This window comes from Amblyraja radiata, chromosome 34 (genome assembly GCF_010909765.2).
Source record: "Amblyraja radiata isolate CabotCenter1 chromosome 34, sAmbRad1.1.pri, whole genome shotgun sequence".
Lineage (NCBI taxonomy): Eukaryota > Metazoa > Chordata > Chondrichthyes > Rajiformes > Rajidae > Amblyraja > Amblyraja radiata.
The window spans coordinates 21,919,549-21,944,855 of record NC_045989.1 but is presented as its reverse complement, the minus strand read 5'-3'; the positions used below and the strand labels follow the sequence as shown (position 1 = coordinate 21,944,855).

At 42.7% G+C, this 25,307-nt stretch overlaps 1 protein-coding gene across 10 annotated transcripts in view; it reads right to left on the bottom strand.

The window, feature by feature from the left end:
* The window catches only part of mef2a (myocyte enhancer factor 2A), a 173,228-nt gene extending 151,744 nt beyond the window's left edge, over nucleotides 1-21,484 (bottom strand). The window contains exon 1 of one of the 10 annotated variants that reach the window (XM_033050205.1): nucleotides 21,362-21,484. The gene's annotated coding sequence lies outside the window, so the exon portion shown is untranslated. Of the gene's footprint in view, nucleotides 1-6,579; nucleotides 6,784-18,878; nucleotides 19,007-20,772; nucleotides 20,927-21,361 lie in introns of those variants that run through there. The other 9 variants (XM_033050212.1, XM_033050204.1, XM_033050213.1 and 6 more) reach the window with 9 other exon arrangements.
* Between the last annotated feature and the right edge of the window lie 3,823 nt (nucleotides 21,485-25,307).

The window sequence follows — 25,307 nt, the reverse complement described above, 5'->3', positions numbered from 1 at the left end:
CTGAAGACAATTACAACTATTCAAATTTGTGCAGCATTCATTCCTAAAACCATCTTGAAAGATTTGTTTAATCATTGTTAGTCATAGAGTTATACAGTGTGGAAACAGGCTCTTCAGCTCAACTTGCTCACACCGGCCAACATGTCCCAGCTACACTAGTCCCACCTTAATCGGTGTTATTAAATTCAAATCAAGTAGTATGCATAAGAATGCAATAATTTGACTTTAAGTACCACAAAAGTTAAGATTTTGTTCTAAGCGGTTTTAAAATGAGTTAATTTAACTTACACAGCAAAAAAATTAAATGTACAGATATCCTAACTACCAAATCTGCAGCTCCACTCAAAGCAGAATACAAGAATACAGGGCAAGATAAACTACCTAATAAACTGCCACTGCATGCTACAATATATTTATTGTCAAGCACATTGTACTCCCTTGATTCCCTGTAACATGAGTCTGAAGAAGGGTCTCGACCCAAAATGTCACCCATTCCCACCCATTCCTTCTCTCCAGAGGTGCTGCCTGTCCCGCCGAGTTACTCCAGCTTTTCTGTGTCTTTTCGTGCAACCGCAGAAGATGCAACATGTGCCACTATACCTCCTCCCTCGACTCTGTCCAGGGACCCCGACAGTCCATTCAGGTTAGGCAGAGGTTCACTTGCACCTCCTCCAACCTCATCTACTGTATCTGTTGTTCAAGATGTGGACTCTTATACATCGGCGAGACCAAACGCAGACTGGGCGATCGTTTGGCAGAACACCTTCGTTCAGCCGGCGATTTCTCAGATGCCGGACACTTTAATTCTCCTTCCTATTCCGACACAGACCTTTCTGTCCTCAGTCACCTCCATTGTCAGAATGAGGCTAAACGCAAATTGGAGGAATAGCATCTCATATTTCGCTTGGGCAGCTTATAGCCCAGTGGCATAAATATTGATTTCTCTCACTTCAGGTAGCCCCGGCATTCCCTCTCTTTCTATCCCTCCCCCACCCATCGCACTAGCTTCTCATTTTCACCCTACAAACAGCTTACAATGGCCCGCTTCCTATCATTGTTACTTTTTTGTATATCTTTCATTCATTGTTCTTTATCTCTCCACGTCACCATCTATATCTCTCGTTTCCCTTATCCCTAACCAGTCTGAAGGAGGGTCTCGACCCAAAACGTCACCCATTCCTTCTCTCCAGAGATGCTGCCTGTCCTGCTGCGTTACTCCAACATTTTGTGTCTATCTCCTGTCTTTCGACTGATTGCAAGGATGGGAGGAAAGAGTGGAGGGCAGGACAAAGCATGCCAGGACAATAGACAATAGGTGCAGGAGTAGGCCATTTGGCTTTTTGAGCCAGCATTGGCATTCACTGTGATCATGGCTGATCATCCACAATCAGTACCCAATTCCTGCCTTCATAGGTCAACACAGGCGATGGGGGGAGGGGGTGGTTTCTGCAAAGTACATGTCAAAGTACAAAAATCCTGACCCGAAACCTCACCGATCCATGTTCTCCAGGGATGCCACATGACCCGCTGAGTAACTTTGGCACTTTATGTCTATCCATGGTAAACCAGCACCTGGAGTTCCTTGTTTCTAAGATTCAACTGTTGCTGGACATTCATCACTCATTGTCAAATTGGCCATGTCCAGCGTGCCTCCCACGTATACGAGGAGAGATTTTGCGATGACTGCAATCTTCTCCCCACTTTATTCATTAAACGTGCTAATTTTTTAGCTGTGTATTCAAATGTCACGAGTGAATGTGACAAGACAGAGCATTCCACTGACACACGGGACTCAAATTATTATGACGAGTCATCAAATTTTCCTTTTACGTAATTTCCATGACCTAACACGCAAGGAATTTTTTACACGGGTTCCAGTTGCCAGTGAGCAACGGCAGAAGGATTTTAACTGTGGACTTCTTTCCTACGCCCGTGTGTTGGTTACACCCGACCTATGTGCGAGACGCAGCACGCATTCCCATGGCTTGGAATGTGCCAGTCTGCAACATTCAGCCCTGGACAGACCTGCGGAAGACCAGCAGGATTTGGGCAGTCTGAGTGAGGGCATCTCTCAATGAGCTGGTAACCTTCCCACAACAGCAGGCATCCGGCTCAGTGCATCCCTGGGATCAGCCTGTGGAGTTGCAGTGAAGCCAACATAATATTGCTTTAATATCAGGACAGCCATGTAAAATCTCTGTGGCTTTATCTTAAGTGTCGCTTTGGCCAGTTGACTTTGTGAGGACCATGTTCCTGTGTCATTCCATATTTTTAGTACGAAAGGGCGGCATGGTGGTGCAGCGGTAGAGTTGCTGCCTCACAGCGCCAGAGATCCTGGTTTGATCCCGACTACGGGTGCTGTCTGTGCGGAGTTTGTACGTTCTACCCGTGACCTACATGGGTTTTCTCCAGGATCTCCGGTTTTCTCCCACACTCCAAAGGCGTACAGGTTTGTAGGTTAATTGGCTTCAGTAAAATAGTCAATTGTCCCGAGTGTGTGTAGGATAGTGTAATGCCCCTGTCCCACTTAGGAAACCTGAACGGAAACCTCTGGAGACTTTGCGCCTCACCCAAGGTTTCCGTGCAGTTCCCAGAGGTTCCCGGAGGTTTTTGTCAGTCTCCCTACCTGCTTCCACTACCTGCAACCTCCGGCAACCACCTGTAACCTCCGGGAACCGCACGGAAACCTTGGGTGGGGCGCAAAGTCTCCAGAGGTTTCCGTTCAGGTTTCCTAAGTGGGACAGGGGCATTAGTGTGTGGGGATCACTGGTTGACACGGACTCGGTGGGGCGAAGGACCTGTTTCTGTGCTGTGTCTCCAAAACTAATACTGAACTTTGGCAAGGTGGGGTTTATCATCATAGAGTTATAGAGTTATAGAAACAAGCCAACTGTCAAGGGACAAAGTCCATCAGAAGACTGTCCTTTACAGGGTTAGTCTTCTAAAAGAGCACTGAGAACAAGCAGGGTAAAATTTATTCATCAGTTTCGCAAGAAATCCAGAGAGGATTCATTCCAATTACATTCTTATGTTTAAAAATAGTATGCAGTGGCTGCCGACTAGAAGTCATTAATGAACTTCTCCAAAGCAGCAGTGCCTAGAAATTAAATTGCACAGCGAATGTTATTCAGTGCCGTGCAAATTAAATCAATTTCCTCCACCTCCCCTCCGCCTAAATGAAATGCAATAGCAGCCAATTCCTTGTGCATTGCCAGAAAGGCAAGCAGGCATCCAGACCAGAGTCAGAAATCTAACAGATGGAGTAGTTTTCTGTGCAATAACCCTTGAGGAGCATTGCAGAAGGAGCACTGCATTAGTTGCATCGCTGCATGACTGGTTAGCATGATTTCTGCAGGTGTACAGTACTTCTCCGTGGACTGTCACCTTGTCGTGGTGGAGAAGCTTGTGTGGTCCCGAGATCCTGAGAGCGATGCCGTCTGGAGCTGTGCTCCTGGTAGGGCCACCCATGGCGGTAAGGTCGAGGACTCTGACAAAGAGCAATCCAACCAAGACCTCAACGGTGGAACAGGCGGAGGACGATGGCTGACCTTAATGGAGCGTCACAACGGCTGGGAAGGCTGCAGCAGAAAAGGGTCTCCGGTCGTCTTGGACTCCATGCCACTGGATCCTGATCCAGATCTGTCAAGGACCATGGGGTGGCTGTCTGTGCACCAGTCTCCCCATGTTAAACAAAGTCATGCACTGGCCTCCTCCAACCCTGGAGACACCCATGGTCAGCCATGACTGAGTGGGGCCTAAGAAGAACAGTAGAGAACATATTGACTGGTTGCATCACGGCCTGGTTTGGCAACTTGAATGCCCAGGAGCGAAGATGACTGTGAACACTGCGCAGTCCATATATATAGATGTTTTTTTCTTGTCTCTCTCGTATATTATATTATTTAGAGTACTACGTTTACATATTCGGTTGTGCTGCTGCAAGGAAGAATTTAATTGTTCTATCTGGGATACGAGACAATAAAACGCTCTTGACTAGCACACAACAAAAGCATTTCCCTGTACCTCAGTACACGTGACAATAAACTAAACTGATCCTGGAACTAATCCCAAACTAAACTAGGTCCTCCCATTACTGACGGATTGGCTACATCCCTTACTTCATTTATTCTGTTACCTCCCTATACCATTTCCCTGTTCTGAAGTCAGGATCCCAACCAAACAAAAACCAGTACCAAGTCTCCAAAAAAACAAATCGTCCCTTTGCCACCGATATCTTCCCAGTCCAGAATCCTGGGCCCAATGCTCAGCCAATTCCACCCGTCTGTTTTCCCCCTCCACAAATACAAATCCTTCATCCTTCTTTCTATCCAATGCCCCTAGTTTTATTAGCTTTCAGTTTTGGGAAATCTTCATCCAACTCAAGACAGTCACTCAAGGCCTCTCCCCCACCCCCAAATACCATCCAGCATAAATCTCAAAGTTGACTAGTCCTCACCCTTCCCCAACTGACCACAGCACCAAGTTTATATTGCTTCCTCCACCTTCCCCTGCTTCCCCCCCTCCCACCCCCAAACTACATCCAGCGCAAGTCGCGAAAAGTTGACTAGTCCCCACCCCAACTGACCACGGCACCAGGTTTTGATTCTTTCCTCCAACTTCCCCCACTCACCACCATCCCCCTCAATTGCCTCACAAGATTCTGTTGCCCATCTTGCCCCATTCTGGAGCATCATAGGGCTCTGATGTCTTCCTCTCGCCATATCCCACCCGTGAGAATAGAACAGGCACTAACAAACGCTGGCCTGGTTCCCAAGTAAGAGTAGCACCCGTGATCCCAACATTGTGCGTGCAAAGCTTGCTGGAGGGGTTGGGGAAGGAGGTGCATTGGAAGTTCCAGGCCCACTTTAGAAACCAAATACTGGTGGTGCTGATGCTTAGATAACAATAGAAAATTGCCTTGAAGCTGACATCCCCACCCAACCGATCTAATTAAAATACCTTTCAAGGCAGATTTTGAGAACTTCGTAGTCACGATGATGGTGTTCTAGATCAGGTAGAATAAACTGCATGTTCACACACCACTCCTTTCTAACCATACAGAAAAAGCTGTTCCTTCTTCAGTTCAGAGGCATTGAGAAAGCCTGACAATTAGATTAAATATTTGGAATGAGATTGAGAGAGATTAAAAACGTTGTCTCAGACATTCCATGATCACAAAATGAGTCTTTCAGAGGGAAAGTCTCTCAGCAGACTACCACAGAATATCTGTGACATAGCATGGCCCTCACAAGGATGGCCCTCAATCATTTATATGGAGGAAGGAACTGTAGATGCTGGTTAAAAACCGAAGAGAGGCACTAAAAGCTGGAGTAACTCAGCGGGTCATAACATTAGATTTAAAATGTCAGCAGAGTACAATCTATCCAGGTTCCCCTTCTAATAGTCAGAATTCATTATTATTTAAATTCAGATTTCTTCCCAAAAGATTCAAGTTGGAACGTTTTTATCAAAATAGACTGAAATTTGAGCAACAACCAAGATTTTGGTAATCTCTTTTAACATCTGTGACCCAGTGTCAGATCATATTTGCTCACACTTTTGTGACGAGCTACCATGCTAAGAGATGCTACACAGTTACAAATTCTTATTGTAACTTGAGTCACGAACAACAACAATGTAACAAAACAATGCAAAAAAAGGTTAAAGGCATCTTTAAAAGGAACTGCAAAAATATAAAATCAGTAAAAATAAGTGCTTTAAATATATATTTTTTTACAGCAGCATATAATCTGTCAATGGTAGATTTGTTTCAAGCAACTGCCCCCTTTGTTAAAGTTCCAAAAATCTAAGAAACACAAAAAAGGAGTGAAAATAATAAGACAAAACTGAGTGAATGTTGAGAAGTTCTTCTCTAATTAATAATCTAATCCCAACAATAAAAAGAGATGTATACTTTAAGAAACCCAAATGGGAATCAATTATCAATTTTATTAAAATTTATTTTCACACATTGTTCCCACCCTGCTTTACTCTATTTGTGCAGTTGAGATATATCATGCAAGTTCAATAGGCAAAATTTCCACCAATTTCTGCTAATGTACAAGTAAATAAAGGTTTAGTGTCACCATGAAAAACTGCCAAAGAGAGATAAGGCCATTATCTCTTCATGTTGCCATAACACACCTAGAATAAAAGCGTTTTTACTCTGTTTCGTATGCCCAGTCACATTTATATTCACATTGTTTTTTTGTAAAGTGAGATACCATTGATAACTTGCGATTAAAATCTTTGTGATTTAAAAAAAGGAGAAAGTTAGATTATGCATCAGTTACACTTCCCTTCTCAAGATGTTGTCATTCACAAAAAAAATCCGTGCAATCTTACTCCAATTAACAACAAACCTAACAACAAACCCAGAACCTTGGGTTGAAAACTTCACTCTTCCCACTGGAACTGTCATGTACAGCTAAGGAAAATATGGAAATATAAGCAGTTATAAAACCCCAAAGAAAAACACATTTCTATGATAAAACAAACCAGCAGTTTAAGATTGAATTCTGTACAGTAGTTTACCTACATTAGCTTTTTTTTTTTTAAATCCCAACGCAAACCACTCACCAGATTATTTTCCCTATTTAATAAGAATTTCGGTCAACATACACAGCCTTGAAAGAAACACGATTTTACCTAAATGAACGTAGTCAGGAATAAATCCGAAACACTTTGAATCCGTCGACCCTCCCAGTCACGAGGGGTTGCAAAACAACTGTTGTGTGATGAACTCGCTCAAACCAACTGTTTGCAGTCTATCACGAGGCTGAGTGAAGCACCAAATGCCTCTGGCCAGCAGACACCTCACCCCCATTTGAAAAATGGAGACAGCTGTAAGGAGCGCTATTGATGGCTTACTAGTGGTTGAACAGCTGAGAAACCATTGCCGTGCTCTTCTATTTCACCTGCATCAGCAAAGTCACAGATTGTCAAAGTCCACACAGTGGGGCCTTTCAGGCAAGCCCTTCACTCACACGCCATCATTTTTCTCTGCTGTTTTTAAGGTCTCCCCGAAGGCACACTTTAGAACGGGTGGTCTAAAAATGTCTACCCCACAAAAGAAAACTAGATCTCGAAACCAGCGTACATACATAGAAATAAGACTACACTTCTCAATGAATCGCAAGCCAAGCCAGCTTTCTCAACAGCAGAATTATTTTATTACTAGGATTTATGCTTCAATGGGTTCTAAGGCATTGAGCCAAGAACCAATTGTCAGAGTAAACTCCTAAACTGGGTTTGATGAAAATCAGGCAAAAGAGGGCTGCACATTCATTACATAATATATTTGTGTGAACTTGTGATTTAGTACATCATAAAAATGATTCACCCAAATGGTAAATTGTTTCCCCACAGGCCACAGAACAAAACAGCGGAATCTCGCAGTCAAATATATCAAAATGAAATTGTTATCTTAATCAGCATGCTAAATAAATGATTTGGGAGGGGGGGGGGGAAGAGAAATTTAATTGATAACTATGATTTATGTGAGATTTAGAGATTGTTGTTAGCAAAAATGCTGTCACATCTTTTAACCGTAAAAGTTCAGGACTTTGCTGGCTTTGCCTTACACGAAATGTTATTCCCTTATTGTGCATCTGCACACTGTGGGCGGCTCATCATGTATTGCCTTTCCGCTGACTGGACAGCACGCAACACGTGACAATAAACTGAGCTAGATTGATGAAGCTTTTTATACAATGGGAGTATGTGTGACATCACTGGAGGTTATTGAGCAGGGAGCTAATCAATAGCATCAGCAAGCCTCATCAGCAAGCTCTTGGACAGAAGCTCGAATTGGATTGTTCTCCTTGTCAGGAGGAGTCATTACCATCCATGAGAACTAAGATGATGATTGTACTTGGACTCACTCTTGCAATGCACAATCTCTAAATGTCTACATTATGAGCAATAATTTAACATTCAAAACTGAAATCCATTAAATCTGGATTTTTCAAAAACTGGGACTGTAGAATATTATTTTATAGTAGCACACAGCAAGAAAAATAATCCAAGAAAATTTAAAATCTAAACACTAAGGAGGTAACTATTAAATAAAACATTTACTGTGGTTGACTTGATCGCATTTGCAAATGTAACAAAGATACACATCAATGTGGAGACTTCTCCTATACTATTAATTATGATCTATTTAAACAGTGTAGATGATGTTAGAGTCATATACAGCATGGAGGGAGGCCCTTTGGTCCAACTTGTCCATGCTGACCAAGATGACTTCAAATTTATTTGAATACAAATGCGATTAGGAGAAAATCTTTACTCACAATAGGAATGGTAACTTGATTTTCTGTTATGAGGGTAGCGGTGAGGGGCATTGGGAGAAAATAAATAAGGTTGGTGCTGAGAAATGTGTGGTGGCGTGGAAATGAAACTCCAAAGAGACCTTAACCAGGCCTTTGTCCACAAGTTCAATACAGAGTTCTGATGCTCTTAGGGCATGGAAGAAAAGCTAAAACATGGCTTCACAAATGCATTATCCACCAGACATTATTCTTACAAAACAGTACCATTGCTAACTTCAATTTGGAATTAAAGGAATTGTAGGCGTTTCCTCTCATCAGTTCAGAATCTAAAGGCCAAGTACAAGTACTGATTAATTATTAATTTTCAAATCCAAATAAAAAGTACCTAAACATTACGAGCATTTACGTAATATTCTACTGAAAACATAAGAGAAGATGATTGTCAACTGAAACTTACCTGCTCTATGCTACAACCAAATTCAACACAGCGCATTAACAATAGTTCTATTCACAAATAACAAAACATATTCTATGCCAGAATTTCCTACCATAACCTTAAAGATAATGGGTCTTATATTTTGTGAGTAGAATATTTTGCAATGATTTGTGGAAATTACATAATGGATTTTCAGCTTCTGAAGCTCAACTTGAAGAGTCTGGTCTGCGATGGATGCATGGGCTTGGAGGGGTTGGGTCTAAGGACAGCTGATACAAAATGCTGGAGTAACTCAGTGAGCCAGGCAGCATCTCCAAGAGAGAAGAAATGGGATACGTTTTGGGTCGAGGCACTTCTTCAGACTGTTCAGTCTGTTTCAGACCTGAAACGTCACCCATTCCTTCTCTCCAGAGATGCTGCCTGTCCCGCTGAGTTACTCCAGCGTTTTGTGTCTATCTTCGATTAAAACCAGCATCTGCAGTTGTTTTCTACACATTGGTTCTAATGGTATGTGTCTCAGGGTCTTATGACGAAAATGGCAAACATTTACCAATGTTGTTCCACAATAAATGTATAGGTTCATCGGCAATCCCCAGGTCAACCCATCTCCTTTAGTGGTTTATGGTTTGAACTACATTGTGGAGTTCATTGTTGCATATTCTTCCTACTATCTACTCAATTCCCAGAAGTTTTAAACATATAAAATTATAAAAGGACTGGACAAGATAGATGCATGAAAAATGTTCCCAATGTTGGGCGAGTCCAGAACCAGGGGCCACAGGCTTAGAATAAAGGGGAGGTCATTTAAGACTGAGGTGAGAAAAAACTTTTTCACCCAGAGAGTTGTGAATTTATGGAATTCCCTGCCACAGAGGGCAGTGGAGGCCAAGTCACTGGATGGATTTAAGCGTTAGATAGAGCTCTAGGGGCTAGTGGAGTCAATGGATATGGGGAGAAGGCAGGCACGGGTTATTGATAGTTGATGATCAGCCAGGATCACAATGAATGGCGGTGCTGGCTCGAAGGGCCGAATGGCCTCCTCCTGCATCTATTTTCTATGTTTCTATATTTATTTTAGCCAAAGTATCTAGAACCAGGGTAACAGAAACAAAGGAAACAGGTGGGCATTTATAGTCAAACATCATAGAAATAGCCCACTACATTCATGCCAACCTTTTTGCCCATTCTGTCCACGAAGAGTAACATTCTTCTCCCAGAATATATGCAAACCTGGAGATTCCCTCACCAAGTAGATGCAGATGCAGATGCACCATTATGCACTATTATGGCCTAGTTACTGATTATTAATTTATTGTACAATTGATTATTGTATATTCATCAAGAGTGTTTACTTGTCATTTGTACCAAAAATGAAACGATTAAATTCTTACCTGCAGCAACTCAATAGTCTGTAAATGCAACACATATTACAATAATGTCTTAAAATTTAAATTAATCATTTATGCATGATTGCAATAATGAGACTGTAGAGGTGCAGTGTGTAAGAATGTCATTGTTCTGTTGCCAGTACGTGTGACAAATAACCACATTCACTCTGGACGTGGCAACTACATGCAAGGTTGAGGCAAAAAAGATATTTAGATATTAAGGGAGTCAAGAGGTTTGGAATTAGTGCATGAAAGAGATGCTGGGAGAGGATTACTGATGGTTTTATGGAATACAAGAGGACAAAGGACAAAATGGCCTCCTCTCGATTCAGTTTAGTTTATTGTCACGTATACCGAGGTAAACCTTTAGTTGCACGCTAGCCAGTCAGCGGAAAGACTACATATGATCACAATCATGGCGGCCAGTGTACAAATACAGGATGAAGGGAATATGTTTAGTGCAAGATAAAGTCCAGTAAAGTCCGATCAAAGATGGTCCCAGGGTCTCCAATCAGGTAGATGGTAGCTCAGGGCTGTTCTCTAGTTGTTGGTAGGATGGTTCAGTTGTCTGATAACAGCTGGGAAGAAACAGTCCCTGAATCTGGAAGTGTGCTTTTTCACACTTTCTAGTCCTATTCTTATGCTGACAATCACAGACAAGACACTAGTACTAATTGCAATTTCAAATAGCCCCTGTAAATGTAATCGTCTACAAGATCATTGAATAGGGAATGCAGCCGCTAGAGAGATAAATGGGAAATAAAGCTATTTGTACATGGTTCAACTAAAACAAATTAAAAAGGGTTGTAAATAGAAACAGAAAATACTCAGCAGGTTAGTCAGCATCTGGGGAAGGAAATAAAACCAGAATCAGAGAGCCTTCATTCAGACTGTTTTACTCTCCACAAATGCTGCCCGACTAGCCGCGCGAGTGGCATTTTCTATTTTTGTTTCGGGTTTCCAGCATCTGCAGCTTTTGTTCCAAAGCAGGGTTGTCATCCGTGTTACTGCTGGAATGAAATAAAGAAACTCAATCTGTTTCGAGCGGATGAGGTCAGCGTACAAGAGACAGTTTTGCTAAGAGTGAATAGGAATGAGCAACTGCACCCGAGGGATTACGTATTTATCTGGTAATGACAGAATAGTCATGCTGAATAAAAACAGGCCCTTTAGCCCAGCTTGCCCACACCGGCCAACATGTCACATCTACAATAGTCCTGCCCGTTTGGCCCATATCCCTCCAAATCTATCCTATCCATGTATCTGTCTAAGTTTGTTTCTTAAACACTGCGATAGTCCCTGCCTCATCTACCTCCCTTGGCAGCTCGTGCCATACACCCACCAACCTTTGTGTGAAAAAGTTATCCCTCAGGTTCCTATTAAATATCCCCTATCCCCCCCCCCCCCCCCCCCCTCCCTCAACTGAAACCCATGTCCTCTGGTTCTCAATTCCCCTAATCTGGCCAAGTGACTCTGTGTATTTATCCGGTCTATTCCTCTCATGATTTTGTACAATAATTTTAGGTTTTACTCCTTTTGAAATCCATTAGCCCCCTAATGCCTACTTCCACTATTGAGCAGGAAGAGTTGCTGCCAAAGAAAGAATTTAATAACCATCCTTAATTGTCTTTGGCAATATTGCAATACACTATTTTTTTGTGAATGGCTGGAATCCCTCGCAATGAAGTACTTCACTCGTGCAACACAGGAGATGCCTTTATTCTGACCCAATGAAGTAAGCAAAATAAATGGTCAAGTCAGGATAATGTGCACGTTCGCAGCAGTCTTGCAGCTGTCAGAAGATCCATATTTTGTAGAGGTCACGGTTTAGGGATGTGCTTGCAGTCATAAAGTACAGCATGGAAAGAGACCCTTCAGCCCTGCGCGTCCATGCTGACCGAGATGCTCCATCTAAGCTCGTCTCGTTTGCTGCATTTCATCCATATCCCTCTAAACCTCGCCAAAACACTGGAAAATTGCAGGAGTTCATCTTTTACATGCGTACAGTCACTGCCTGCCTGTACTATCACAGCAGAGACAGCAAACATTTAGAAGAGTGTATTTGATGGAAGTCAAGTTTTCTTCCTGGGTAAACTCAAGTATTTTTGGAGTTGTTCTCATGTGGGCAAGTGAAGAGTATCTCATCACCCTGACTTGTTCTGGAGAACTGTTCATTCGTTTTGCTGAGTAAAGTGCTGAATCGCTTACTGCAAAAAATAACCACCCTCTTCAATTCTTCTCATACCCACTATATTGTGAAATGTCAATGTCTACTGCCCTATTCCATTGCAGTCCTGAAACCATTCATCATAGAATCATCCGTTCATACAGAAACTGGTCCTTCAAACAAATAACCATCCATGCTCATCCACTGTGCCTGCATTTAGCCCAGTGTCCTCTCAACCTTTCTATCTATATTAGGGCGGCATAGTGGCGCAGCGGTAGAGTTACTGCCTTACAGCTCTTGCAGTGCCAAAGACCCGAGGACAATCCCGTCTACAGGTGCTGTCTATACAGTTCTCCCCGTGACTTTTCTCCGAGACCTTCGGTTTCCTCCCACACTCCAAAGACATACAGTTTTTAAGAAGGAACTGCAGATGCTGGAAAATCAAAGGTACACAAAAATGCTGGAGAAACTCAGCGGGTGAGGCAGCACCTATGGAGCGAAGGAAATAGGCAACGTTTCGGCCCGAAAAGTGTGTGTAGGATAGCGTTAATGTGCGGGGATCGCCGGACGGCGCGGACTCAGTGGGCCGAAGGGCCTGTTTCCGCACTGTACATCTAAACCAAAACTAAATTATACAAATATACTTTAATGCACAAAGGGTAGGCAGCACAGTGGCACATCTGGTGGCTCATCTACGGCCTCAGAACCAGAGACCAAGATGTGATCCCGACCTCAAGTGCCGTCTGTGTGGAGTTTGCACGTTCTCCCTGCGACTGGGTGAGTTTCCTCCCACATTCCAAAGGCAAAAATAGCCTCAGTGTTTCTGAATTAGAAAAATAGTTTTCGAGCGACACCACCGAAACAGGCCCTTCGGCTTTGAGTCCATGCCGACCATTGATCACCTGCTCACGTTGGTTCTATGTTAACCCATTTTCCCCATCCACTTTATGACACACAATGAGTAATTTAGAGAGGGCAATTAACCTATAAAGCTGCACATCTTTGGGATGTGGGAGGAAACCAGAGCACCCGGAGAAAACCCACGCGGTCACAGGGAGAACGTGCAAACTCCACAGACCATACACGAGGTCAGGATCAAACCCGGGTCTCCGATGCTGTGAGGCAGCAACTTTACCCCTGTGCCACACCTTTTGCTTCCAACAATATTTGGATAGGTATATGGATAGGATTGATCACTTATGAACGATGTGCAAGCCTGTGACAGCTTGAGGGATTCGCCACACTAGTGCTTGCAAGCTGCACCTCCGCTATTTAGCACTGAAGGTTATTGCAGGGGTGGAAGCAGCTCAGTAGTTGAGGGGGGAAGAGGGGTTGTAAACCTGAAGCCTGGGTACAATACGACCAGCAGCAAACATAATCCACATTCGCTTCCAAATTACGTAGAAGGCAGGCCAGTCCATAGAGTCTATGTCACAGAAGAATCCTATTCCACCACCGATTTCTCCTGTAACCCGCTTTCTCCAGCACCTCCCCAATTCTACCACTCATATACACACTGAAATTATGTTTACAGTAACCACTTAACCTGCTACCTTTTGGAATACAGGAGGAAACCGGAAGAAAACCCCCATGTGGTCGCAGACAGAACATGCAAACTCCACACAGTCAGCACCACAGATCAGGCTTTTCTAGCTGCGTCGCTGTGCATTTATTGACTTTGGGACTGCAATATTCACAAGTTTTCAATTAAATACATCTAAGTAAAAGTAAAATCTTTGGACTGAAATGATTAACTACATCCGTCCCACTAACCCCGTTTAATACCAGTCATTACATTCACTGATCACACACTCGCTCCTTTTGAAAAGAGTTCCATTGTCATTTTATTTCACTATTGTCACCATGCTTAAAGCAATCATTAAGCTTTTCTCTTGATAATACTGAATCAGAAGGCTTTGGCAACCGAATTTACAATATATTTTCTGCAGTTGTTGCTTTCTGAAATATGTAATTTAAAAAAGAACAGGGAATATGTGGAAACTTACCATAATTTCCAGTGACCCTACCTGTTTAGAGTATTTTTTAAATGATAGAATAACATATTTGAAAAGGAAAAGTAGGTATTCACTACTTATTGAGTTAGGCAAAATGGGTTGCCACCATCTAAGTAAACAAAGCAATAATGTGGTATTCAGATCTCCTGAATGTTCCTGCACCTTCAGGTCAACATTATACAATCAGATTTCAACATAAAACAGAAAGGGCAGCACAGTGGCGCAGCGGTTGAGTTGCTGCCTTACAGCTCCAGAGACCCAGGTTCGATCCTGACCACGGGTGCTGACAGTACGGAGTCCGTACGTTCTCTCTGCGACCGTGTTTCTTTTCACCGGGATCTCTGGTTCTGCTCCCACACTCCAAAAACGTACATGTTTTTAGGCTAATTGGCTTGGTAAAAATAGTAAATTGTCGTGTGTGTGTGTGTGTGTGTGTGTGTGTGTAGGATAGTGTTAGTGTGCGAGGATCGCTGGTCGGTGCGCCGCAGAGCCCATTTCCACGCTGTATCTCTAAACTAAACAACACAAGTACTTACAAAAGCACCTGCTAACATAATAACATGTTTTTTCTCCTTAATAAAATCCTCTCCCTGCCATCTGATACACAGACTTCATCCACAATATTGACGAGATATTTTTGCAACATCAACTGCAGATCCCATCCCACTGACCATGTTGGCTCTCCCCTTCCAACCTCAGCCTGTATCCCGCCCCCAACTACCTACAAGCACCTGCAACAAACCCCATGATGGAAACTCTTACTCCAGCTTCCCTTCACCCATAGAACTTCGGACCCAACCCCTGGATTGTACTGAACTGACTGCCAGCTTCAGATAAAATGTGCTCCCACATTTGAAGTCAGCTATTCGCAGCGGAGGAGTAATTCTCAGAGGGGGAATGAGTAAGAGCGAAAAGAAAGGAGTTCACATTCACTCTGTGAGGAGATCTCTGCGTGCTTCACCGCCAATGACTAACCGTACTTACCGAGGCAAAAAACTGCAGTCGATTCCTCACAGCAATCTCCCGTGAACAGAAAATAAGCCCATCGAGTTCTTTTTAAATGCTGGTGGTGACTCGAAAACAAGTTAGACCAAAGATCCATAGTGGGTAACTTATGAGGGGAAAGTTGCATTGTTGTAGAGTGTTTATCTATCAATGGACAGGAAATACTGTAAATTGTTGTGGGTGGTGTGATGTGTTTAAGACTTTCAATTTAGCAAACAGATTCCTCTAAATGTGCCTTGCATTAAAAATCTCTAAGTCAGATCTCTTAATGGTCTTCTGAGAAATGTGCTATTACATATTAGTTATTATGCAACTAAAAATTCCAGAATTTAGACACTAATTTCCAAATTAGTAATTTATTTAGTTCAACGGGACAGAGAGAGTAAATAAAAATCAAACACTCGAGAACACAAAATCTCGACAAGCAGATATGGTTGTTTCGCATTGTAAGCATTGTTTGTGACTGGGTTTTCAGCACAGAGTGAAGGTAGATTTGTCAAGTTTCATGAACTTGTCCACTTCAGAGATGAAAACATGTCCAGCAATAGCAATCACAAATGTTGTACTTCCAGTCTTGGTCTGGGACTGAAGAGGTTGTTCACACACACACACACACATACCTTCACCCTACTCCCTTGCAGTATGACACTGGTAATGGTGCGTCAATGTGGGATTATGAACTTGAAAGCATCACAAATAAAGTACATTGTGCACAACATACTCTTAGAGGTTGTTCCAATGAAAATCTTTCCAGATACAAGCATTTTGGTAAGTTTAAGTAAAATGATCCAGGTGATAACCCCATAATAATAAACAAATCTTCATTTTAAATTCTGCACTGATTTTATTTTGGGCAGACAATGGGAATCTAGTTATATTGAAAAATGAAAATTAGGCAAATATACTTGTTCGTTTTGTACAACATCAGGCGGTACAGCACTAGAGTTACTGCCTTACAGCGTTTGCAGCGCCAGAGGCACGGGTTCAATCCTGACTACGGGTGCTGTCTGTAAAGAGTTTGTACGTTCTCCCCGTGACTGCGTGGGTTTTCTCCGAGATCTTCAGTTTCCTCCCACACCCCAAAGACGTACAGGTTTTTTTAGGTAAATTGGCTTGGCTAATGTAAAAAAAAAAATTTGTCCCTAGTGTGTGTAGGATAGCGTTCATATGCGGGGATCGCTGGTCGGCACGGACTCAGTAGGCCGAAGGGCCTGTTTCCGCACTGTATCTCTAAACTAAACCCCAAAGACGCACAGGTTTGTAGGTTAATTGGAGGTAGACAAAAGTGCTGGAGAAACTCAGCGGGTGAGGCAGCATCTATGGAGCGAAGGAAATAGACGACGTTTTGGGGCGAAACCCTTCTTCAGACTGATCTGTAGGTTAATTGGCTTGGGTTTGGATACTTATTATAAGTGTAAATTGCCCCAAGTGTGTTAATGTGCAGGGATGGCTGGTCGGTGCAGACTCGGTGGGCTGAAGGGCCTGTTTCTGCACTGTATATCTAAACTAAATTGCCTGTCACTAGCTTATCAGCAGAACGTGAAGGTGGATTTACCCGGTTTCCGGACTTGTCCACTTGAGCGACGAAAACATGTCTAAAAATAATCACAAATGTCTGTACTTCTAGTCGGGGTGGGTCGTCATTACCTCATTATCCATAACTCTGCCCAATGCCATTAATGGACAAAACTCCTTCATACAATCTACATACACGTAAGTAAAACAAACACAAAAGCCCGCCTTTCATTGTCTGCCGCAACCTTTCTTTGTCCTAGAGCTAATTTTTGTTAGCTATTCCTTAATTTGTCCTTCCTTTTCCCGTTTCCTCTCAACACTTCATTGTGCTTGTAGGGCAAGCTTGTTTATCCTATTTAGAAAGTATTCCTTGCATCTCATTTGAATTAAACTCTTAATCCCCAGTTTCCCTTTCCACCCGTCTCAGAGATATCAGAGTAAGTGGGATCCTACTTGAGGTAGACAATCCTACTTTACCAGAAGACAATCAGTTATTTGGTAATAAATGCTGCCTCACTATATTATTTGTTTAAGTCCCTGATCACATTTCACAGAAATCTCAAAAGATTTAACCTATCAACCTTGCAGCTTAACAAAACCAATTTAGAAGCTGGTTCAAAGCTGCACTTTGCCATATTACTGAAGATATGAAAGGAGGTATGACTGCTAAGCATCTCTACATCCTTCAAAACAAACACAATTGATTGCCTCTCAAGAAAAGTATTGCGAAACCTCTGTATTCAGGCTCAATCCATTTGAACAAGGTGCCATGAACAAGAAAAGCAAATGTGGACTTGGAAGTAATTTAATGAGGCTTTTCAGCCGGTTTATTTCGCAGCAGAGCTTAGTGTCAAAATGAAGAGGGAACAAAATAAAGCTCAGTTTTAAGTCAGTATCATTTTAGATCACAGCCTGAATTCTGACAGGAATTGGCAGCTACAAATCTCACCACAATGTACAATTCGGAAACCCCAGATGCAGGTGCAGAAAGTTAAACCTCCTACCAGGACGTGCAATAAAAGACACATGCTGTGCTACAAGTATATGAACTTCCCCGTGTTAATGGTGGTTCCATTGTGCATTACAACCGTACATTTAATATAGAATGTGTAGGAAGGAACTTCAGATGCTGGTTTACGCTGAAGATAAATACAAAATGCTGGAGCAACTCAGAGGGACAGGCAGCATCTCTGGACGAAAGGAATAGGTGATGTTTTGGGTCGAGACCCTTCCTCTGGCTCTCAATCTGAAAAAGGGCCTCGACCCAAAACATCACCCATTCCTTTTCTCCAGAGATGCTGCCTGGTCCGCTGAGTTACTCCTGCATTTTGTGTCTACTTGATATAGAAGCCTCATTTGGAACTGGTTTGAAAAGTGTAATAAATGCTGATTTACGCAATGCTGAGTTGTCTTTATATCGATTTTAGACTTGCCAGAATGCTAGTTACTTAAAATAATTGACTTTTCCAGATGATGTAAACATCAATTCAGCAAAATTGCACCATCTCCTAAAATTATACATTTATAAACACAACTTCAATCTCCTGAACATTTCTATTTTGAATAAAAAAATTTTTTTAGAAAGTACTTCTAAGTTTGGATATTCAACAGCAAATTGGTCAAGATTTACATTTATGTGGCACCCATCACGTCAGGTCTTCTTAAAGGTTTCGCAACCGAAGCTACCATATACAACAATCAAGTTGTAAGATAATCAGTCATATGTTATCTACATCAGCAGGAACATAATTTAGGATTACTCACTGTTGAAATTCAAAATCTTCTCAAGAATGTCACTCTATTGCACAACAATTAAAATTCAATCAACTCTTTGTTTTTTAAATCACACAAAAACATTTTTGACTTTGGAATAAAGGATTATCAGTACCTTTAAGACTACAATTAAAAGTGTTTACATTGCTACAGATGGTCCCACCTTTAATATTTTTTTCTCAGTAAATAGATTCCATGTAAAACATGGGCCAGAGGCATAACGAGCTATTCTGATAATACACCAACTTCTTCCTGCATATTGTAACTTTCCTTGAAAAAAAAAAATCACAAGAAAAAAATTACCCTCTGGTGTTTCACGTTTCAAATCGTTATTTTCCCTTCAAAGATCGAAGCCAATTACTTCCCAATTTCTGGTTAGAAGACAGGATGATTGTGCAGATCGTTGCACGAACTGACATTGAACAAACCCTTCTGTTTACAAAATGTGTCGGAAGGAACTGCAGCTGCCGGTTTATGCCAAAGATAGACACAAAATGCTGGAGTAACTCAGAGGGGCAGGCAGCACCTCTGGAGAAAAGGAATGGGCGACTTTTGTGTCAAGACCCTTCTTCAGACCCGAAACATCACCCATTCCTGCTCTCCAGAGATGCTGCCTGTCCCACTGAGTTACTCTAGCATTTTGTGTCTTTCCTTATATTTACAGATTCCTTCCACTGATCTGTACATGACTGGAATTTACCAGTTACTTCACTTCACGAGGAACATTATTCTGGGTTTATTCCAAATGAGTGCAAGAATTACTCTTAAGGATAATAAATAAACTGCATTCTTAATGTTTTCAGGAGCATTTAATTCAAAGAATTCATGACTGACACCATAGTCTTGAAGCACAAGCATATTTAAAACATGATTTTTTATCCAACATATGTTTAAATGACTAATGCAATACAATAGATACAATTAATACAATGCATTTTACAAAGTTAGAAATTGATAGAATTTAGTAGGCAGAATACATAAAAACTTAATATAGCATTCACACACACACATAAAAATATTATTTGAGCAGCAGATATTTCCACTGTATATTAATGTAATGTAGCCCATCTCACTGAATAACCCTTTTTAAATAAAGCTTTAAGATTATTACCTGCCAAGGAGCTGTATTACTAACTTTGATCATTAAATTCACAATATTGGATTACATTACAAATGACAAAACAAATCTGCTATACATCATGTAACAAACATGACTTTTAACAAGTATGACCAAAGATCATCTATCAAGAACCCAAAACAATTTTTAGTCAGCCCATATTGTTTTTGTTTTAAGTGCTCAATTACTGTTTTATTTAAACTATAGCAAGATGAAACAGAACTTGTTTCGGCAATCGCGAACACCAAGGAGGGGAGAATCGGAGAAGCATACGCTCACAGCCAATGCACGCAAAATTAAACCTTTTATGGAATTTTTGACATATTATGTGGGTCCAAATATAATAGGGTCTTTATGGAATTAAGCAAAACCGAGTTCACAAACAGGGTAGATCCATACACAAAAAACATATATATTTGTCGAAATCAACTATTAGCACCAATTTCACAAAAAAAAACACTGGTTCTATATTGATCATTTTCCTTTAAAAAAAATCGAAGCCAATTACTTTCCAATTTCTTGCTACATGTCAGGGTGCATGTACATATTATTTGTAGCAAGTAACATTGATCAGACCCTTATGTCTGCAGAATCCATGCATTGATCTGATTACGAGAGCTTCTTGGTAAAATTAAATCCTCTGACGATTCGAGCCGGGCTGTCAAGCTATTAAGTTGTACAGGACGTTCATCTACCTCGCTGCCCAATTACAATAATGCGATGCGGAGATTTAAGAGGCTGCGTTTGGAACACTAAGTGAATTAATGCCTTGAATGAGAGCATCCGACTCGCACGCGTAACTGAATGTTTTGGAAAGTGGACGGATTACTTCATAACAGGGCAATTTTCGCGTCTCCCTAAAGAATAAGTGACAGCCAACAGAGCGATTCTGCCCATATACTGATCACGCAGATAGTGGATGTGAACAAACAAATTCACATAATCACCAACACCCCCCCCCCCCCCCAAAAAAAATCAAATGTCCATGTTATAAAAAAAAGACAGAGTAAAGGTTCCCTTCCACCACCACCCAAAATGTTTCAAAACACAGTAAATAAAAAGTAGCCGAGCTGGACTTACTGATTCCTGTCTCTCTGACGGCGGCCCTGACAATTCTGTTGCAAACTTTTAAACCTTTTGAGTGTTCGCAGCAAACCACCAACCATTCACTTTCTCCTCAACTATCAGGCAAAAAAAAATCCTTCAAGAGTTTTTTTTTTTTGAGGGGGGGGGGGGGGGGGGGGGTGGAGGAGGAGGAGAGGGGGAGGGAGGGTGTAAATTAGACAAACATGCCAGAATATTTCCGGGTTAACACACAACAGACTTCATTCCCACTGAAACATCACCTCAGGAATGAGCCCGAGGAGAGGGGCGGGGACCCTAGACGTTATTCCTTCACTCAATATTTTTTTTAAAAAATCTGTGTATATGTATATATATGTTTTTTTTCTTTTATGAAAAAAAAAACATATATATATATATATATATAATTATTTGCCGCTGTTGTACGGAGAGTCGGAACCCAGAGGCTGTGCTGCTGTCGTGAGCTGTAATGACTCTGAAGCAGGAAAGGCATAAAATATCTAGTCCAAACATGTTCCCATTTCGCTGCCAAGCAGATACATTCGGGTGGCTGGGGGGAAGCAGAATTGTTGCTATTTTTACTCACCAGTCAGTGGATACAGTATCAGCCGCGAAATGAATAATTGTATAAAAAAGATACAATGTTGCTATTTTTAGTCTCCCTCGGATGGACCTGCCCCTCCGCTTGCTTACAGCAGGCGGGCTTTGGTATCCCTCCGCCGCCCAGGCTCAATGCCCTCACCCCCACCCCAAACACACACACTGCTGCTTCGACCTGGGGTTTTAATGCTGGCACACTCTGTCCTGACACTTTGCACCGAGAGGCCGGCTTGTTGGAGCCGCTGGGCGTTTGAGAAGCAGGGATCTATTTTTCGCTCTGTGTGTGTGTGGGGGCGAAGCGGCCGCGTAGTGGCACACGACACCCTTGGCATTTGGACGTGGAAGGCGGGCGGGTTCTGGGGCTTTGGTCCTTGTCCGGAGAGAGAGCGGCCGCTGCCCGCTCCACCCCCCCATCACCACCACCAACACCCTGCAGGAGAGGCGACAACCGGCCCCCTCTATTCCCACATCGCCCCCTTTTCTTACACTCGTTTTGTCCACCTTAAAGCCCCCCAAAAAATAACATTTCCGGCTCACGACGCCTGCAATTGGCGCCGCCGTGAGTCCCAAGCCAACGCCAGATTGCCACCAAGTGCCCACTTGACGCATGGCCCCCGTCCCTACACTCATCGTGCCGCTTTTTGTCCACTTTACACCCAAAAATAATAACATTTCCGGATCACAACTGACATCTCCCCGCCCACAATGCGCGACACGATGAGACAAGGAATCCCATTCGCTGGCTGGCTGATGAGTTGATTGAGTGACGGTTACATTCACCAATAATTCGCTGTATCTACCTGTCACTGGACTGAAATAGGGGCGGGACGTATTGGGAAAACCAATGGCCGAAGGGCTTGCATAAGCTGGTGGACAGATCCCGCCTTACATTGAGGGCGGGGTGGATGAGGGTGACTGACATTTATTCTTCCTATATCTTTACATTAGATCATCTCAGGCTGTTCCTTGATACTAGGTTTAATGTCTCTTCTCATCCAGGCTTGTTGTGTGTGCAGGAAGGAACTGCAGATGCTGGTTTAGACCGAAAAGTTAAACACCAAAAGCTGGAGTAACTCAGCGGGACAGGCAGCATAGCATCTCTGGGGGTTCTGTGTGTGTTCAAGTCAAGTTTATTCGTCACATACACATACGAGATGTGCAGTGAAATGAAAAGTGGCAATGCTCGCGGACTTTGTGCAAAAAGACAAACAATCAAACAACCAAACAAACTACAAACAAAATCACATATTCTTTTACATATTAAATATTGTGGGCGGAAGGAAAAACGTTCAGTAAAGTTAGTCCCTGGTGAGATAGGAGTTAACAGTCCGAATGGCCTCTGGGAAGAAACTCCTTCTCAACCTCCCCGTTCTCACGGCATGGCAACGGAGGCGTTTGCCTGACCGTAGCAACTGGAACAGTCCGTTGCAGGGGTGGAAGGGGTCTCCCATGATTTTATTGGCTCTGGAGTTGCACCTCCTGATGTATAGTTCCTGCAGGGGGGCAAGTGAAGTTCCCATTGTGCGTTCGGCCGAACGCACTACTCTCTGCAGAGCCTTCTTGTCCTGGGCAGAGCAATTCCCAAACCAGATGGTAATATTTCCGGACAAGATGTTTTCCACAGCCGCTGAGTAGAAGCACTGGAGGATCCTCGGAGACACTGAATTTCATCAATTGCCTGAGGTGGTAAAGGCGCTGCCTTGCCTTACTCACCAGTGCTGCGGCGTGTGATGTCCATGTCATATCCTCAGAGATGTGGACTCCCAGATATTTAAAACAGCTCACCCTATCCACAGTATCCCCATTTATCCTCAATGGTGTGTAAGTCCTCGGATGATGTGCCCTCCTAAAGTCCACGATCAGCTCCTTAGTTTTTTTGATGTTCAAGAGGAGGCTGTTGTCCTGGCACCAGAGTGCTAGATCAGCCACCTCCTCCCGGTAGGCCTTCTCATCGTTGTCTGAGATCAGGCCCACCACCACAGTGTCATCAGCAAACTTAATTATTGAGTTGGAGCTGAACCTAGCCACACAGTCATGTGTGTATAAGGAGTACAATAGGGGGCTGAGGACGCAACCCTGGGGCAATCCTGTGCTCAGGGTGAGGGACTTCGATGTATTCCCTCCCATCTTGACTACCTGGGGCCTGGCGGTGAGAAAGTCCAGGGCCCAGGCACACAGGGGGGTGTTGAGCCCCAATTCCATTAGCTTCCCGGCCAGTCTGGTGGGGACTATCATGTTGAAGGCTGAACTGAAGTCTATGAACAGCATCCTCACGTAGCCCCCTTTCTGGCTGTCCAGATGAGAGAGAGCGGTGTGCAAAACCTGGGAGACCGCACGATAGTTTGATAAATAATAATTTGAATCGTGAAAGGCTTGGATAGAGTGGATTTGGAGAGGATGTTTCCACTAGTTGGAGCGTTTGGGACCAGAGGTCATAGCCTCAGAATTAAAGGACGTTCCTTTAGAAAGGAGATCAGAGGGTGGTGAATCTGGTGAATTCATTGCTGCAGAAGGCTGGTGAGGCCAAGTCAATGGATATTTTTAAAGCAGAGATAGGTAGATTATTGATTAGTACAGGTGTCAGGGGTTATGGAGAGAAAGCAGGAGAAAGTGGTTAGGAGGGAGAGATAGATCAGCCATTATTGAATGGCAGACTTGATGGGCCAAATGGCCTAATACTACTTCTAGAACTTAGGAACTTATGGATAGACAACATATTGTTGCACACATCAACATGCGCTTATTAACTCTGAGGCAAATAGTGATTTAGAAATATTGAGCAGGCAGTATGTCTGCAAAGAGAAAATGTTCATGTTTTATGTTTAGTTTAGTGATACAGCGCGGAAACAGGCACTTCGGAACACTGTGTACGCGCTGACCGGCGATTCCCGCACACTAACACTTTCCTACAAAATTAGGGACATTTTACAATTATACCGAGCCGACAAACCTGTATGTCTTTGGAGTGTTGGAGAAAACCAGAGATCCCAGAGAAAACCCACGGGGAGAACGTACAAACTCCGTACAGACAAGCATCCGTAGTCAGGATCGATGCCGGATCTCTGGCGCTGTAACGCAGCAACTCTTCCGTTGCGCCACCGTGCCACCCCATATCTGGGACCCTTCATCAGAACAGGTGGAAGAAAGTGAGTGGTGGTGGAAGGATGGGAGATCCAGCATTAGTGTATCTGTAGGTGTCGATGCCATATCCTCGAGTGCCATTGTGAAGGTTTGTATCATAAGATTAAGTAAGGGCAGAGATGGTTTGTTGGGACTTTGGAGATAAGTTGTTTGGACTATAAAGAGAGTCACTGCTGGAGATGAAGCTACTGATCTGAATGCTATGAAAGACACTCTTCCTGAGATAGACAGAGGAACAATATTGAATGGATGTGGCGGGATCAAAAATGTCAATACAATACAATACAATACAATTTATTGTCATTTGAGCCTCAGTGAGGCTCAAACGAAATTCCGTTTCCACAGCCATACAAACAAAGACAATTTCCTACAGACATACACACAATTTAATTCACACAAACATCCATCACAGTGAACCCACTGTGATGGAAGGCAAAAAATGTCAATAAAGAAAATGCAACCTCTGTAATGACACTTGTAACTTTGATTGTGACATTTTCTTATTGTGACAGGTTTGGAAGCCTAACTGGGGATTTGCAAACATCCATTGGTGAGAAACATGGAAAGATTTAAAATGTATTAATATTCAAAGATTTTGAAAAGGAAACAGGTTTATGACGGCATCTGTGTTTACAAAGACAGGTATGCTATGTGGGGGTTGAGATGAAGGCTTTTAATGTCTGTTCTAAAAGGGAGTGAAGAAATGAAAACAATAGACAATAGGTGCAGGAGTAGGCCGATCATCCCCAATCAGTACCCCGTTCCTGCTTTCTCCCCATATCCCCTGACTC